The sequence below is a fragment of the Elephas maximus genome, chromosome 7 (genome assembly GCF_024166365.1).
Source record: "Elephas maximus indicus isolate mEleMax1 chromosome 7, mEleMax1 primary haplotype, whole genome shotgun sequence".
Lineage (NCBI taxonomy): Eukaryota > Metazoa > Chordata > Mammalia > Proboscidea > Elephantidae > Elephas > Elephas maximus.
Genome location: NC_064825.1, coordinates 125,673,685 through 125,686,798, shown reverse-complemented (window position 1 = coordinate 125,686,798; position 13,114 = coordinate 125,673,685). Strand labels below are relative to the sequence as shown.

At 43.8% G+C, this 13,114-nt stretch overlaps 1 pseudogene; it reads right to left on the bottom strand.

Annotated features, from left to right (window-relative positions):
- Positions 1–11,401: 11,401 nt before the first annotated feature.
- On the bottom strand, positions 11,402–11,875 carry LOC126080934 (ubiquitin-40S ribosomal protein S27a-like; annotated as a pseudogene).
- Positions 11,876–13,114: the final 1,239 nt, after the last annotated feature.

Below are 13,114 nucleotides of genomic sequence, written 5' to 3'. Positions count from 1 at the left end.
TTTTGTTCTCAACCACTCCAGTCAGCTTGTGCAGATGGTTGGAGCCCATATGGGGAGTGGTTATCGAGATGCTACTGTAGTCTTAAGCCTTTCCACCTTTTCCTCTCCCCACCCTGGAAGAGATGACCGTAGCCCATCTATGCCTTACCCCTGCCTCAGGGCATGCTTTAGCTCCCACGGCCCCCCAGAGATCCTCAAGCAAGATGATGCCATAAACTCCTGTGGAATATAAGCTCCCAGATGGCTGGGATTTTTAATATACCCCCAGAGTCTAGAACAGTGCCTGTTACAAAGTAGGAGCTCAATAAATATGTGTGGAATGAGCCTCCTCTTGTTGAAGAAGCTGGTGAAATGCTTTTAACCCCAATGAATATTATATTGGAAGGTAGACATTTTTTAAACCAACTTTTCCAAAGACTTACTTTTCAGTTGCACCATGCAGCAATTCATTGTTGTAAAATATTCAAAACAATACAGATAAAGGGAAGTTCCCCTTGTCCAAACCCAATTCCACTCTCCTCCTTAGTGCTAACCACCTCCACCACCCTAGAGTGCATCCTGAAGACGTTGTTCTGCTCATTTGCACGTATCTGCGTTTTCACATAGTAGTCATAATTTTGTGGGTTAAAAAAAACACACATAAAATCACATCATATTATTGTGCAATTGGCTTTTTCTCTCCTTAACAACATGTTTTGGAGATGTTCTATGTAGGTACCTATGGGCCTGCTTCATTCTTTTGAACTGTTGTGAAATATTAAATAGCATAGGTGAAGTATTGTATATTTAATGATGCCTCTGTTGACAGACCTTTAAATTATTTCCAATGTCTGTGAACACCCTTGCCCACACCACTTTGAGCGTATGTGCAAGTATTTCACGTGGATACTTAGAGAAGGACTTACTGGGTGGCGGAGCATGAGCACGTAATAGTTTAATAAACGAAAACTTAGCCACTTGCTGTCAAGTTGATTCTGACTCACGGCGATCCCGTGTGTTTCACAGTAGAACTGTGCACCATAGGGTTTTCATGGCTGTGAAGCAGACCACCAAGGCTTTTCTTCTGAGGCATCTCTGGGTGGGTTCAAACTGCCAATCTTTCAGCTAGTAGTCGAGCACTTAACCATTTGTGCCACTCAGGGACTCCTAATACTTTAATAGCTACTTCCCAGTTGCTCTGCAAAAAGACTATTTGAGTGCACATTCCTACTTCTGGCTGGGAAAGTGCCTGTTTTCTCCATACCCTTATTGGTTTTTATTGATCTCTTTTATTTTTTTCCAATCTGGTTGTAAAAAAGTATTATCTCATTGTTAGAATAAAAATTTCAGTTCTTGCTTCATGGTCAGAAAGTTGGATTCACATTACTAACTAATCATATTGGAAGTAATGACACCATTTAATGCTCCGTTAGCTTCTGGGGGCCACCATAACAAAATACCACAAACTAGCTGGCTCACAATAACAGAAACGTATTCTCTTGTAGTTCCGGAGGCTGGAAGTCTGAAATCAAGGTGTTGGCAGGACCATGGTCTCTCTGAAGACTCTAGGGAAGAATCTGTCCTTACCTCTTCCTAGCTTCTGGTGGTTGCTGATAGTCCTTGGCATTCTTTGGCGTATACCTGCATCACTCCAGTCTCTGCCTCCATCTTCACAAGACCTTCACCCCTATGTGTCTTCTCTGTCTTTGGGTCCAAATATCCCTCTTCTTTCTCTTATAAAAACAGCACTCATTGAATTTAGGGCCCATCCCCAGTGGCACAGTGGTTAAGCGCTCGGCTGCTAACTGAAAGATCGGTGGTTTGAACCTACCAGCCACTCCAAGAGAGAAAGATGAAGCTGTCTGCTTCCATAAATATTTCAGCCTTGGAAACCATATATTGTTGTTGTTAGGTGCCGTTGAATCAGTTCTGATTCATAGTGACCTATGTACAATAGAATGAAACACTGCCTGGTCCTGCACCATACTTAAAATCCTTGCTATCCTCCTGTTTTATCCTCCTGTTGCAGCCACTGCGTCAGTCCATCTCGTTGAGGGTCTTTCTCTTTTTTGCTGACCTTCTACTTTACCAAGCATGATGTCCTTTTCCAGGGCTTGACCCCTCCTGATAACATGTCCAAAGTCTTTGCCATCCTTGCTTCTAATGAGCACTCTGGCTGTACTTCTTCCAAGACAGATTTGTTCGTTCTTCTGGCAGTCCATGGTATGTTCAATGTTCTTCACTAATACCATAATTCAAAGGCATCAGTGCTTCTTTGGCCTTTCTTATTCATCACCCAGCTTTTGCATGCATGTGAGGCGATTGAAAACACCAAGGCTTGGGTCAGGTGCACCTTAGTCCAAAAGTCATATCTTCACTTTTTAACACTTCAAAGAGATCTTTGCAGCAGATTTGCCCAATGCAATATGTCTTTTGATTTCTTGACTGCTGCCTCCATGGGCGTTGTTTGCGGATCCAAGTAAAATGAAACCCTTGACAACTTCAATCTTTTCTCCATTTATCATGATGTTGCTTATTGGTCCAGTTGTGAGGATTTTTGTTTCATGTCGAGGTGTCCATACTGAAGGCTGTCATCTTTGATCGTCATCAGTAAGTGCTTCAAGTCCTCTTCACTTTCAGCAAGCAAGGTTGTGTCATCTGCATATCACAAGTTGTTAATGAGTCTTACTCTAATCCTGATGGTGTGTTCTTCATATAGTCCAGCTTCTCAGATTATTTGCTCAGCATACATATTGAATAAATACAGTGAAAGGATATAGCGCTGATGCACATCTTTCCTGATTTTAAACCGTGCAGTATCCCCGTGTTCTGATCCAACGACTGCCTCTTGATCCTATGTACAGGTTCCTCATGAGCACAAGTAAGTGTTCTGGAATTCCTGTTCTTTGCAATGTGATCCATAATTTGTTATGATCCATGCAGTCGAAGCTTTTGCATAGTTGATAAAACACAGGTAAACATTGGCAGTGATATCCTTTGTTACGCATCTTCTTCTCAATCCAGCTTTAATTTCTGGCAGTTCTCTCTCGATGTACTGTTGCAAATGTTTTTGAATTATTTTCAGCAAAATTTTGCTTGCATATGATATTAATGATATTGTTCAATAACTTGCACATTCTGTTGGATCGCCTTTCTTGGAAGGGGCACAAATATAGATCTCTTCCAGGCAGTTGGCCAGGTGGCTGTCTTCCAAATTTCTTGCCATAGATGAGTGAGCGCTTCCAGCATTGCAAGGTGCAACGATAGAAACCCTATGGGGAAGTTCTACTCTGTCCTATAGGGCCTCTATAAGTTGGAATTGACTGAATGGCAATGGGTTTGGTTTGGGTTCTAATCCAGAGAAAATCTCCCTGGGTGGCACAAATGGTTTATGCTTGACTACCAACCTAAAGGTTGGTGGTTTGAATCCACCCAGCAGTGCCATGGAAGTAAGACCTGGGGATCTGCTTCTGTAAAGATTACAGCCAAGAAAACCCTATGGATCACTTCTACTCTGTAACACATGGGGTTGACATGAGTCAGAATTGAGTTGATGGCAACGGGTTTGGTTTTTTGTGTGTGTGTGGGATACTCCCTGCAAAAGCCAAATGGCTTGTATTCTGTTACAATTTACTGATAAGAACTGACCTAACGTAAGAACTGATTTAATGCAGGTTGACTTCATCTTAACTTGATTACATCTGCAAAGACTGTGTTTCCAAATAAGGTCACGTTCACAGGTACTGGGGATTAGGATTTGAAAGTATCTTTTTGGGGAACAAAATTCAGCCCACTTCAATTGTATCTTTTCTTCTGTTACTCAGTTGCTATTTTATATAGAGTGAATAACTAGCCAGGTCTCTATCCTTTTTGACAGGAATAATTATGTATTGATTTTCTCCACACATTTTGCTATGACCTTTAGATGTAGAACATGAAAGTCAGGGTCTTGGAAGGCCACGGGGGGATTATCCTTAGCTTCTCTAGAGTGGCTCCAGTGAGTCCCTCAGTGCCCCAGCTGGCCCTTCTGCCATGTCCTTTCCTGCCACACAGTGGCCCATGTCCTAGAATGACAGTGCTAAATTGTCCAGTTTGAAGCTTCAGGGCATTCTGGGTTCCCCAGTGTTTGGGTTTCTCTTTTGATTAGCTCAGAACACGTCAGCAGAAGTTATTGGTTTTGTCTTTTGTTTGGCTTCAGTGATACCAGGCCCATCTTCAAACCTTTTTCTGGTAGCTCAGAAGTTATACCACAGGGCTGGGCCCTGCCTTCATCTTTTCCAGCCTCGCATATCACCCAGTACAGTGTTCTCCAGACAGACACGTGTTTTAAAAGGAAAAGCTTGAAGAGCATCTAAAATTTAACACTATTTAATTTCACGGCTGTTTTCCTCCTCCACCCCTACCTCGATGTAATTTGGTCTTCTTCTGTGTTCTCCCAACCTCTGTAAACAGGATAACACCAAAACACTCGCACCAAAAGAATTTTTCTCCCTTAATTTTCTCTAAGTATAGTTCTCTGTTACTCATAAGATATCCCTTCTTCCTGCTTGGCTTTCTCAACATAGTTTGGAATTATTTAAACCCCGAACCAAACCAATTGCTGTCGAGTGGATTCCAACTCTTGGTGGCTCCACGTGTGTCACAGTAGAGCTGTGCTCCACAGGGTTTCCAATGGCTGATTTTATGAAAGCAGATTGCCAGGACTCTCTTCTGAGGCACCCCTTGGTGGACTTGGACCTCCATCATTTTGGCTAGCAGCAGAGTGCTTAACAATTTGCGCTACCCAGGGACTCTAGAATCATTTAGTACCTTAATATTAATCTTTGCCAATTTAATTAGAACCATCACCCAGTGTGGCTGGATTTAATAATGATTTTCTCCTGAGGTTTACATGTTTAGAGAAAGAGTGAGCTGCGCTTTAAGGCAGTGCCATTTGTTTTGATGGTTCCAGGTGAATTTCATATTTATTTAGGAAACCACTTGCTTGATAATTTGATTGTTTCATTTTCTAAAGGGAAATGAATTTGTTTTCTACTTCTTTACTCAGCCTAGCTAGTGCAAAATTTTTGTTTATTTGGTTTTAGTAGTATTACACTGTCATTTCTAAAGTGATGAAATTTTGGCCAAGAGCTTATTACCATTATTAAGTGCCATCTAGTCAGTTCTGACTCACAGTGACCCTATGTACAACAGAGCGACAGTACAACACTGCCTGGTTCTGTGCCATTCTCACAATCATTGTTATGTTTAAGTCCGTCATTGCAGCCACTGTGTCAGTCCAGCTCATTGAGGGTCTTCCTCTCTTTTGCTGATCCTCTACTTTACCAAGCATGATTTCCTTCTCCAGGGACTGGTCCCTTCTGATAACATGTCCAAAGTATGTGAGACAAAGTCTTGCCATCCTCGCTTCTAAGGATCATTCATCCATCTGTCCATCCATCCCATCCATCCATCCATCCTTCATCTGTCTAAGCCACAAGCATTTCCAGAGTGCCTGGGACACTGTGCCAGGCTCTGGGATGCAAAGCCAAATAATCCATTTTCCACCCTTAGGAGTACCTAATGAGGGCATTGCTTATTACTTATAGTGAGGAAAAACTTAAATGGCCCCAACAAAACGTAGGACAGGGAAGGTGGTCTATCTGCAGAAGGAAGCATGAATAAGAAAGTTTGCCAGTTTGAAGTTGAAGGTCCAGGCTCATTCTTTTCATCAACCTCCAAGTTACTTTCTCCTGAGAAAGAGTAATTTCTTGGGACGTTGTTCAACTTGAGCAAATACATGAAAAGAACAGCCCTTTGAAGCTATTGATAGCAACCTTGTTCTCCATGAATTGGTTTTCATATTGCTGCCAGAGGACTCCTGGTATTGGCCAGGGAGTCCCGTGGCCAGGTGGGCTCTCCTTCCTGATGGGCCCCACCCCCAGCTGGCAGTGATCCCCCGATTAGAGATCTATCATGCAAGGCTCCAGAAACTTCTAGTGGATTCCAGTCTCCTGGCTAGAGCCCCGCCCCATGGCATCCAGCTCAGTGCTGGGCAGAGAGAAGGGGTCAGTGGAAGAAACTGTTGAGAACTCAGGTCCCACAACACAACCCTCCTTTCCTACTCACTGTTTACTTTACATCGCTGCGAGCCTCAGTGTTCAATTATGCTTTATCTCTGTCCCTCTGCTGCTGCAAAGTCCTTGAGGACAGGGACTGGGTCTGGTGAACTAACAAACTTGACATAGCATCATCCCCCTTATATGAAGTTCACTAGACTTTCACAGAAGGATGTCTTTCAGCTTCTGCCATCTCCCTTCCTGAGATTCTCCTTTCTCTCTTCTACAGGCAGAGCTTCTAGGCGGGGGTAGAGCTTGGGCTGGAGTGCTGTGTGGTACAGGGTAAAGGTGGGGTCTCTGGGTTTCTGTATACCCACAGTAGGCCTGTGAGAGATGTTCATTCATTGGATGATTTGATGAGTGCTCTGGTAATCATCTTTGTCCTTGTTGCTAGAACACACCACAGCCACCAGCACTGGAATCCAAAGATCAGAATAAACCTGAGAAGCCACCAACCAAGCTGGGGCAGTTTCAGTCTCCACTCCGAATGCAGGTGAGAGAAGGTGGTGGTGACCTCAGGAATGATAACCTCAGCTATAATAATGAGACCCTCCGTCAGAGATAAGGCTTACTGGAACATCCACAGGTGTCCTGGTTATCTAGGGTTGCTATTACAGAAATACCACACCTGGATGACTTCAACAAAACAGATGTTTATTCTCTCACTATGTAGTAGGCTAGAAGTCCAAACTCAGGGTGTCAGCTGCAGTGGGAGGCTTTCTCTCTCTGTCAGCTTTACATTGGATCGGGAATGTGATGTGGGTAAGGCTGTTACAATCCCACCCTAATCCTCTTCAACATAAAATGACATCACAAAATGGAGGACAACCACACAATACTGGAAATCGTGGCCCAGCCAAATTGACAGGCACATTTTTTGGGGGAACATAATTCGATCCATGACAGATGGATTACCCAATAAGCAAGGTAAGCACATGCTTAGGGCATCAACAAAACAGGGGCACCAGTTGTTTTAGCGCCCCGCAATCCACTAAAATATTTATAGCCCAGTTCATCTCATTCTGCTGACATGGCGTTCAATTGCTAATATTATAGTTGTATTCAGAAAGAAGTTACATCATGAATAGATAGCTAAGACACAACACACACACACTCACACACACATATGCATATACATAACTCACATAATCCCATTCAAATGTGTGAGCAAGCAGAGGAGCGGGCACCACAGATTAGCAGTGCTTAGGCCCCTTACATGCCTTAATTCCACCCTGGCTGGCTTCCAGACTCATCTCTCCCCTCTTAGACTTCACATCCAGCTGAAGCCCAGAAAGGTCCCTAGCACAGTATGCCTGGCACATAAAATAGACAGTGATGGCAAAAGCTCCTGGTTGGTCTCTGGCACTCACATGGCTGCACTCTCCTCTCTTGCCCTTTTGTGACACGCACAAGCTCCTCACAGTGTCTGCCTTCCCAATGCCGCCCTTAGAAAACTGCTTTATTGTGGTAAAAATATATATTGCAAAACACTTGCCAATTCAACATTTTTTTACACGTACAATTTGGTGACGTTGATTATGTTTGTCATGTTGTACAACCATCACCCTCTCTGTTTCCAAACTATTTTAGCACGATTAACAGAAACTCAGGAGCCCTGGTGGTGCGATGGTTAAGCGCTTGGCTGCTAATCAAAAGGTTAGCAGTTCGAACCCACCCAGCGGCTCCACAGGAGAAAGACTTGGTGCTCTGTTTTTGTAAAGATTAGAAAACCTTATAGGCAGTTCCACTCTGTCACATGTGGTCCCTATGAGTTGAAAATCCAATAACAACAACAACAACAAACAGACACTTAGCGCCTCCTAAGCCAAGACTCTCCTTTCCCCCTCCCTCCCATCCTAGGTAACCACTAATAAACTTTGGTCTCTATGTCGTTGTTGTTGTTAGCTACCGTCAAATTGGCCCCCAACACATGGCGACCCCATGCACAACGGAATGAAACACTGGTCCCTCCTCATCTCCATGATTGGTTTCAGATAGCGCCGTTGTGATCCACGGGCTTTCCAATGGCTGATTTTCAGAAGTAGATCACCAGACCCTTCTTCCTAGTCTTAGTCTGGAAGCTCTGCTGAGACCTGTGCAGCATCGTAACAACACACACGCCTCCACTGACAGAGGGGTAGCGGCTCTGCAGGAGGTGCACTTGCTGGGAATCAAACCCGCGTCCCCTACGTGGAAAGTGAGAATTCTACCACTGAACCACCGTACATTTGCCTGCTTCATATAAGTGGGATCATACAATAGTTCCTTTTGTAACTGACTTGATTCCACTCAGAATAATGTTTTCAAGGTTCATTCATATTGCAGCGTGTATCAGGACTTCATTGCTGTTTGTGGCCCAATGCAGCACTTTAATCTCATACCATTTAATTTAATGTTTATCAACTGTCTTGGGATTTAAAGATCATTAGGATTTGACCTCTTTCCTCAGATGGCTTGTGCACAATAATATCTAGTCATTCACCAAACAGCTACTGAGCACTTATGAAGAGTCAGGCACTGGAGGAGGTGACTTAAAGCAGCTGGTGACAGGGACTCAGATAAACTCTGAGGAGCTTAGAGAAACTTGCTGTGCCTTTTTATCTTCATGTGTCTTGGTTTCAACTCCAGGAGAAAGATTACTGTTATCCTTGCCAGGGACCCGTCTACGCACCATGTCACACTCTTCCCCAAGCACAGACGTTTCCTTAGAAACCGGTTTGTATGTCCCTCTCTTTCATGGACTTTGAAGCTGGAGCTTTGTGTAAACAGTACTTTGCCAGAGTGCCCGCCCCTGCCATTAGACTGTAGCTTTTTCTGAATTAACTTCTCAAGGGGATTAGGGTGTTTCCCTTAATATTTAAAAGCCTGTTTGCACAGAACAGAGCTTGCATTGGTTTTCTCACGGCGACACGGCGGTCAGCGGTTGGTCATAAAGAGCCGTTTTGGTAAGTGAGAGCAGAAAATCTGTGGCCTTGATCAGAGAGCTCTCCTTGGAATCTGAGATAAGGCCTGTGGGCAGTTCAAACAGGTGGAGCTTCTGACTCAAGACATCTACCTGTTCGCTGTGTTCTAAATGCTCCAGCAGGTTGTGATGGTGAAATGCTGGAAAGTTGACTCTCCGAATGTAAACCCGTAAAGTCATGGCACCAGATGCCGCATGAGTCTGGCATTGAGAGCTGTGTAGTCTAAAGGTTAGGAGCACAGGCTCTGGAATTGAACATCCTCGGTTCAAATCCTGTTTCTGCTGCTATTAAAAAAAAAAAAAAAATGCTGCTATTACCTTGGGTAAATTCCAGTTTCCTCATCTGTGAAATTAGCATGATAATAGCACTTTCTTTCCTTGGGGGAGTAAGCCAGTTAGTACATGCATGTGTTTAGGTGCTCAATAAATGTTAGCTGTTGTAATTCTGCCCCTTTCCTCGGCTGGCTTCACACTGGGCTATTAACCACAATGAGTCCTTCTTAGTCACCAAGGCTGTTTTCCTGGTCACCAACACTGTCATCAGATTTCCAAATCCTCCTTCATTTGTGGTGCACAATGGCCCTGATCCCGTTATTTCAACCCCTTTTGCTTGCTTTGCTTCTCTAACCATCTTATCACAGTCCTGTCCTCTTAGATGGAGTCCCTGGATGGTGCCAACAGCTAATGCGCTTGGCTGCTAACTGAAAGGTTGGAAATTCAAGTCCGGGCAGAGCGCCTCGGAAAAAAGGCCTGGAGATCTGCTTCTGAAAAAAAAAATTGGCCACTGAAAACCCTGTGGTGCACAGCTCTATTCTGACATACTGAGTCATTATGAGTGGGAATAGGCTTGACGGCAACTGGTTTTTACTGATTTATCCTCTCAGGTATTGTTTTTTGTACCTGGAAAGGCTTCTATTTAGAATCTGCCGCTCCCCACCCAACGAACTTCCTCTCCTCATTCTGAAGCCCTGTTGATGGAATGGAACTAGATATTCCTGTACCCAGGGCTAACCATGAGAAAACTCTAGGAGAGTTTTTCATTTTGTTTGAATGTATAAATTCTAAAGCCCTTCAAACCAAACCAAACCTGTTGCTGTCAAGTCGATTCCAACTCATAGCGACCTTATGGGACAGAGTAGTACTGTCCCATGGTGTTTCCAAGAAGTGCTGGTGGATTCGAACTGCCGAACTTTTGGTTAGCAGCTGTAGCTCTTCACCACTATGCCACCAGGGTTTCCATATGCCCCTTACCAGTGGACTAACCTGTGAATGCCCCATCTCTTATACATGGTGGACTTTATAAATCAGGAAAATTCTCTCTTTATCCCTGCTTCCCTCCCCCAACCCCAGTGCCTACTCAAGACTTTACTGCAATAAATGTCAACCCCACCCTTCAGGTTGCTCAGGCTAAAGCCTCGTGGTCATCCTGGACTCCTCTTATTCTTTTATATCCAATCTTTGATCCATTAGCAATTCCCATCAGCTCCATTTTCCATATCCAGATTCTACCCACTTCTTTTCATCTCCACTGCCACCATCCTGATCCAAGCCGCCAGCATCTCTCATGTGGATTATAGAGGTTGTTTACTAACTGGTCTTCCTGTTTCTGCCTTGGCCCCCTACAGTCTCTCCTTAGCTCTGCAACAACATTGATTCTTTTAAAATTTTAGTTGAGTAGTGTCAATTCTGACTCATGACCCTCCATTTCTCCCCAACTCAAAGTTCTCCATTGCTTCCCAAGGCAAAGTTCAAGTGCTTACAATAGCTTTATAGGCTGGCACACCATCTGGCCCTCACTGCTTATCTTAGTCATCTAGAGCTGCTGTTACAGAATAGTTGCTATCATGGAATAGTGCAGCTTTAGCAAACAGAATTTTATTCTCTCACAGTTTAGGAGGCTAGAAGTTCAAATTCAGGGCACCAGCTCCAGGGGATGGCTTTCTCTCTCTGTTGGCTCTTGAGGAAAGTCTTTGTCATCAATCTTCCCCTGGTCTGGGAGCTTCTCAGGACAGGAATCTCAGGTCCAAAGGACATGCTCTGCTCCTGGCATTGCTTTCTTGGTGGTAGGAGGTCCCTCTTCTCCCTTTTATACCTCAAAAGAGACTGATATAACCTAATGCTGTAGATGAGTCCTGCCTCATTAACATAACTGCCTCTAATCCTGCCTCATTAACATCATAGAGGTTGGGATCTACAACACATAGGATAATCACCTCAGAACACAAAATGGTGGACAACCACACAATCCTGGGAATCATAGCCTAGCCAAGCTGACACATTTTTGGGGGACACAATTTAATCCGTAACAGTGACGTCCTTTAACTTTTTTGTTTGTTAGTTCATGTCTTTTATTAGCCCATACACAATTACTTGCCTTCTGGTTTGTTGAAGCAATAGGTCAGACAATACTTGCCACAGTGATGTCTCTCAAAGTGGCTGGCCATAAAAGCTCCAACACCACGTTCATGTGAAGGGCACTCCCAATGAAGGCGACTAATTTAGCCATTCTCATCCACCTTATCGTATATTAGGACAGCCAGCTTCACCTTCTTTTTCTCTTCTGCTTATTCTTATTGGGAGTAGTGTAAGACTTCTTCCTTTTCTTAGCACTACTATGAAGGCTCAACACAAGATGAAGCGTTGACTCTTTTTGAATGTTGTAGTCAGACAAGGTGCCTCCATCTTCCGGTTGTTTGCCAGCAAAGATCAGTCCCTGCTGGTCAGGAGGAATTCCTTCCTTATCCCGAATCTTGGCCTTTACATTTTCTATTGTATTCGAGGGTTCAATTTTGAGAGTGATGGTCTTTTCCATTAGGGTATTTATGACAATCTGCATTTTGGCAGTAGTTCCGCCACAGATGGAGGATGGGAAAGCTGCCCTTTAACTCTTAATGCGTCATTGCTTAAACTGGAGTCACCGGTGTGTGAATATCTTCTTGTAAATCCATGATCATTTTTTTTCCTGTAAAAGGTGTCTGAGTAATAAATACTCAGACAATATGGCCAGTAACCAGGAACTAGAGTGAAGGCTGAAATACAAAATTAGGTAAGAAAGCTTTGAGGCTCCAGGCAGGAGTTTTACATGGTGTCTTAGTCATCTAGTGCTGCTATATAACAGAAATACCACAGGTGATGGCTTTAACAAAGAGAAATTTGTTCTCTTACAGTTTAGGAGGCTAGAAGTCGAAATTCAGGGTGCCAGCTTCAGGGGAAGGCTTTCTCTCTCTGTTGGCTCTGGGAGAAGGTCCTTGTCATTAATCTTCCCCTGGTCTAGGAGCTTCTCAGCAGAGGGACTGCAGGTCCAAAGGACACGCTTCCCTCCTGGTTCTTCATTCTTGGTGGCATAAGGTCCCTTCTCTTCTCTGCTTGATTCTCTCTTTTATATCTCAAAAGAGATTGACTCAAGATACATCCTAATCCTATAGATTGGGTTCTGCCTCATTAACATAACTGCCTCTAATCCCACCTCACGGACATCATGCAGGTAGGATTTACAACACACAGGATAATCACATCAGATCACAAAATGGTGATACAATCCTAGGAATCATGGCCTAGCCAAGTTGGCACACATTTTGGGGGGACACAATTCAATCCATAAGACATGGTCTGAGTTAACCCGAGGCAACAGTAAGAACACTGGTCTTAGAGTCAGGAGAAGGAACTTTCCATCAAACACTGACTCTGAAGTAACAATGCGATCTACTTTTCTGGGGTTCTGTTTCTTCATCTATAAAATGAGTTAGAGAACCTCTCAGTTCCCTTCCAGCTCTGACAATCCGTTTTTTGAGATACGTTGGGCAGAAAAGTCCATTTGGACACTGGTAATAGTACTTTGTTGATACCAAACCCAGAGCACTGGCGATGAGGATTAATAGTGACTACTTTTACCGAGGTCTTCTCTTCTTAGGAAGCCCAGGTGGTGCAGTGGTTAGAAGCTCAGCTGCTAACCAAAAGGTCAGCAGTTCGAACCCACCAGCTGCTCCTTGGAAACCCTATGGGCAAGTTCTACTCTTTTGCTATGAGTCAGAATGGACTCAGTGACAACGGGTTTGGTTTTGGTTTGTGTCTTCTT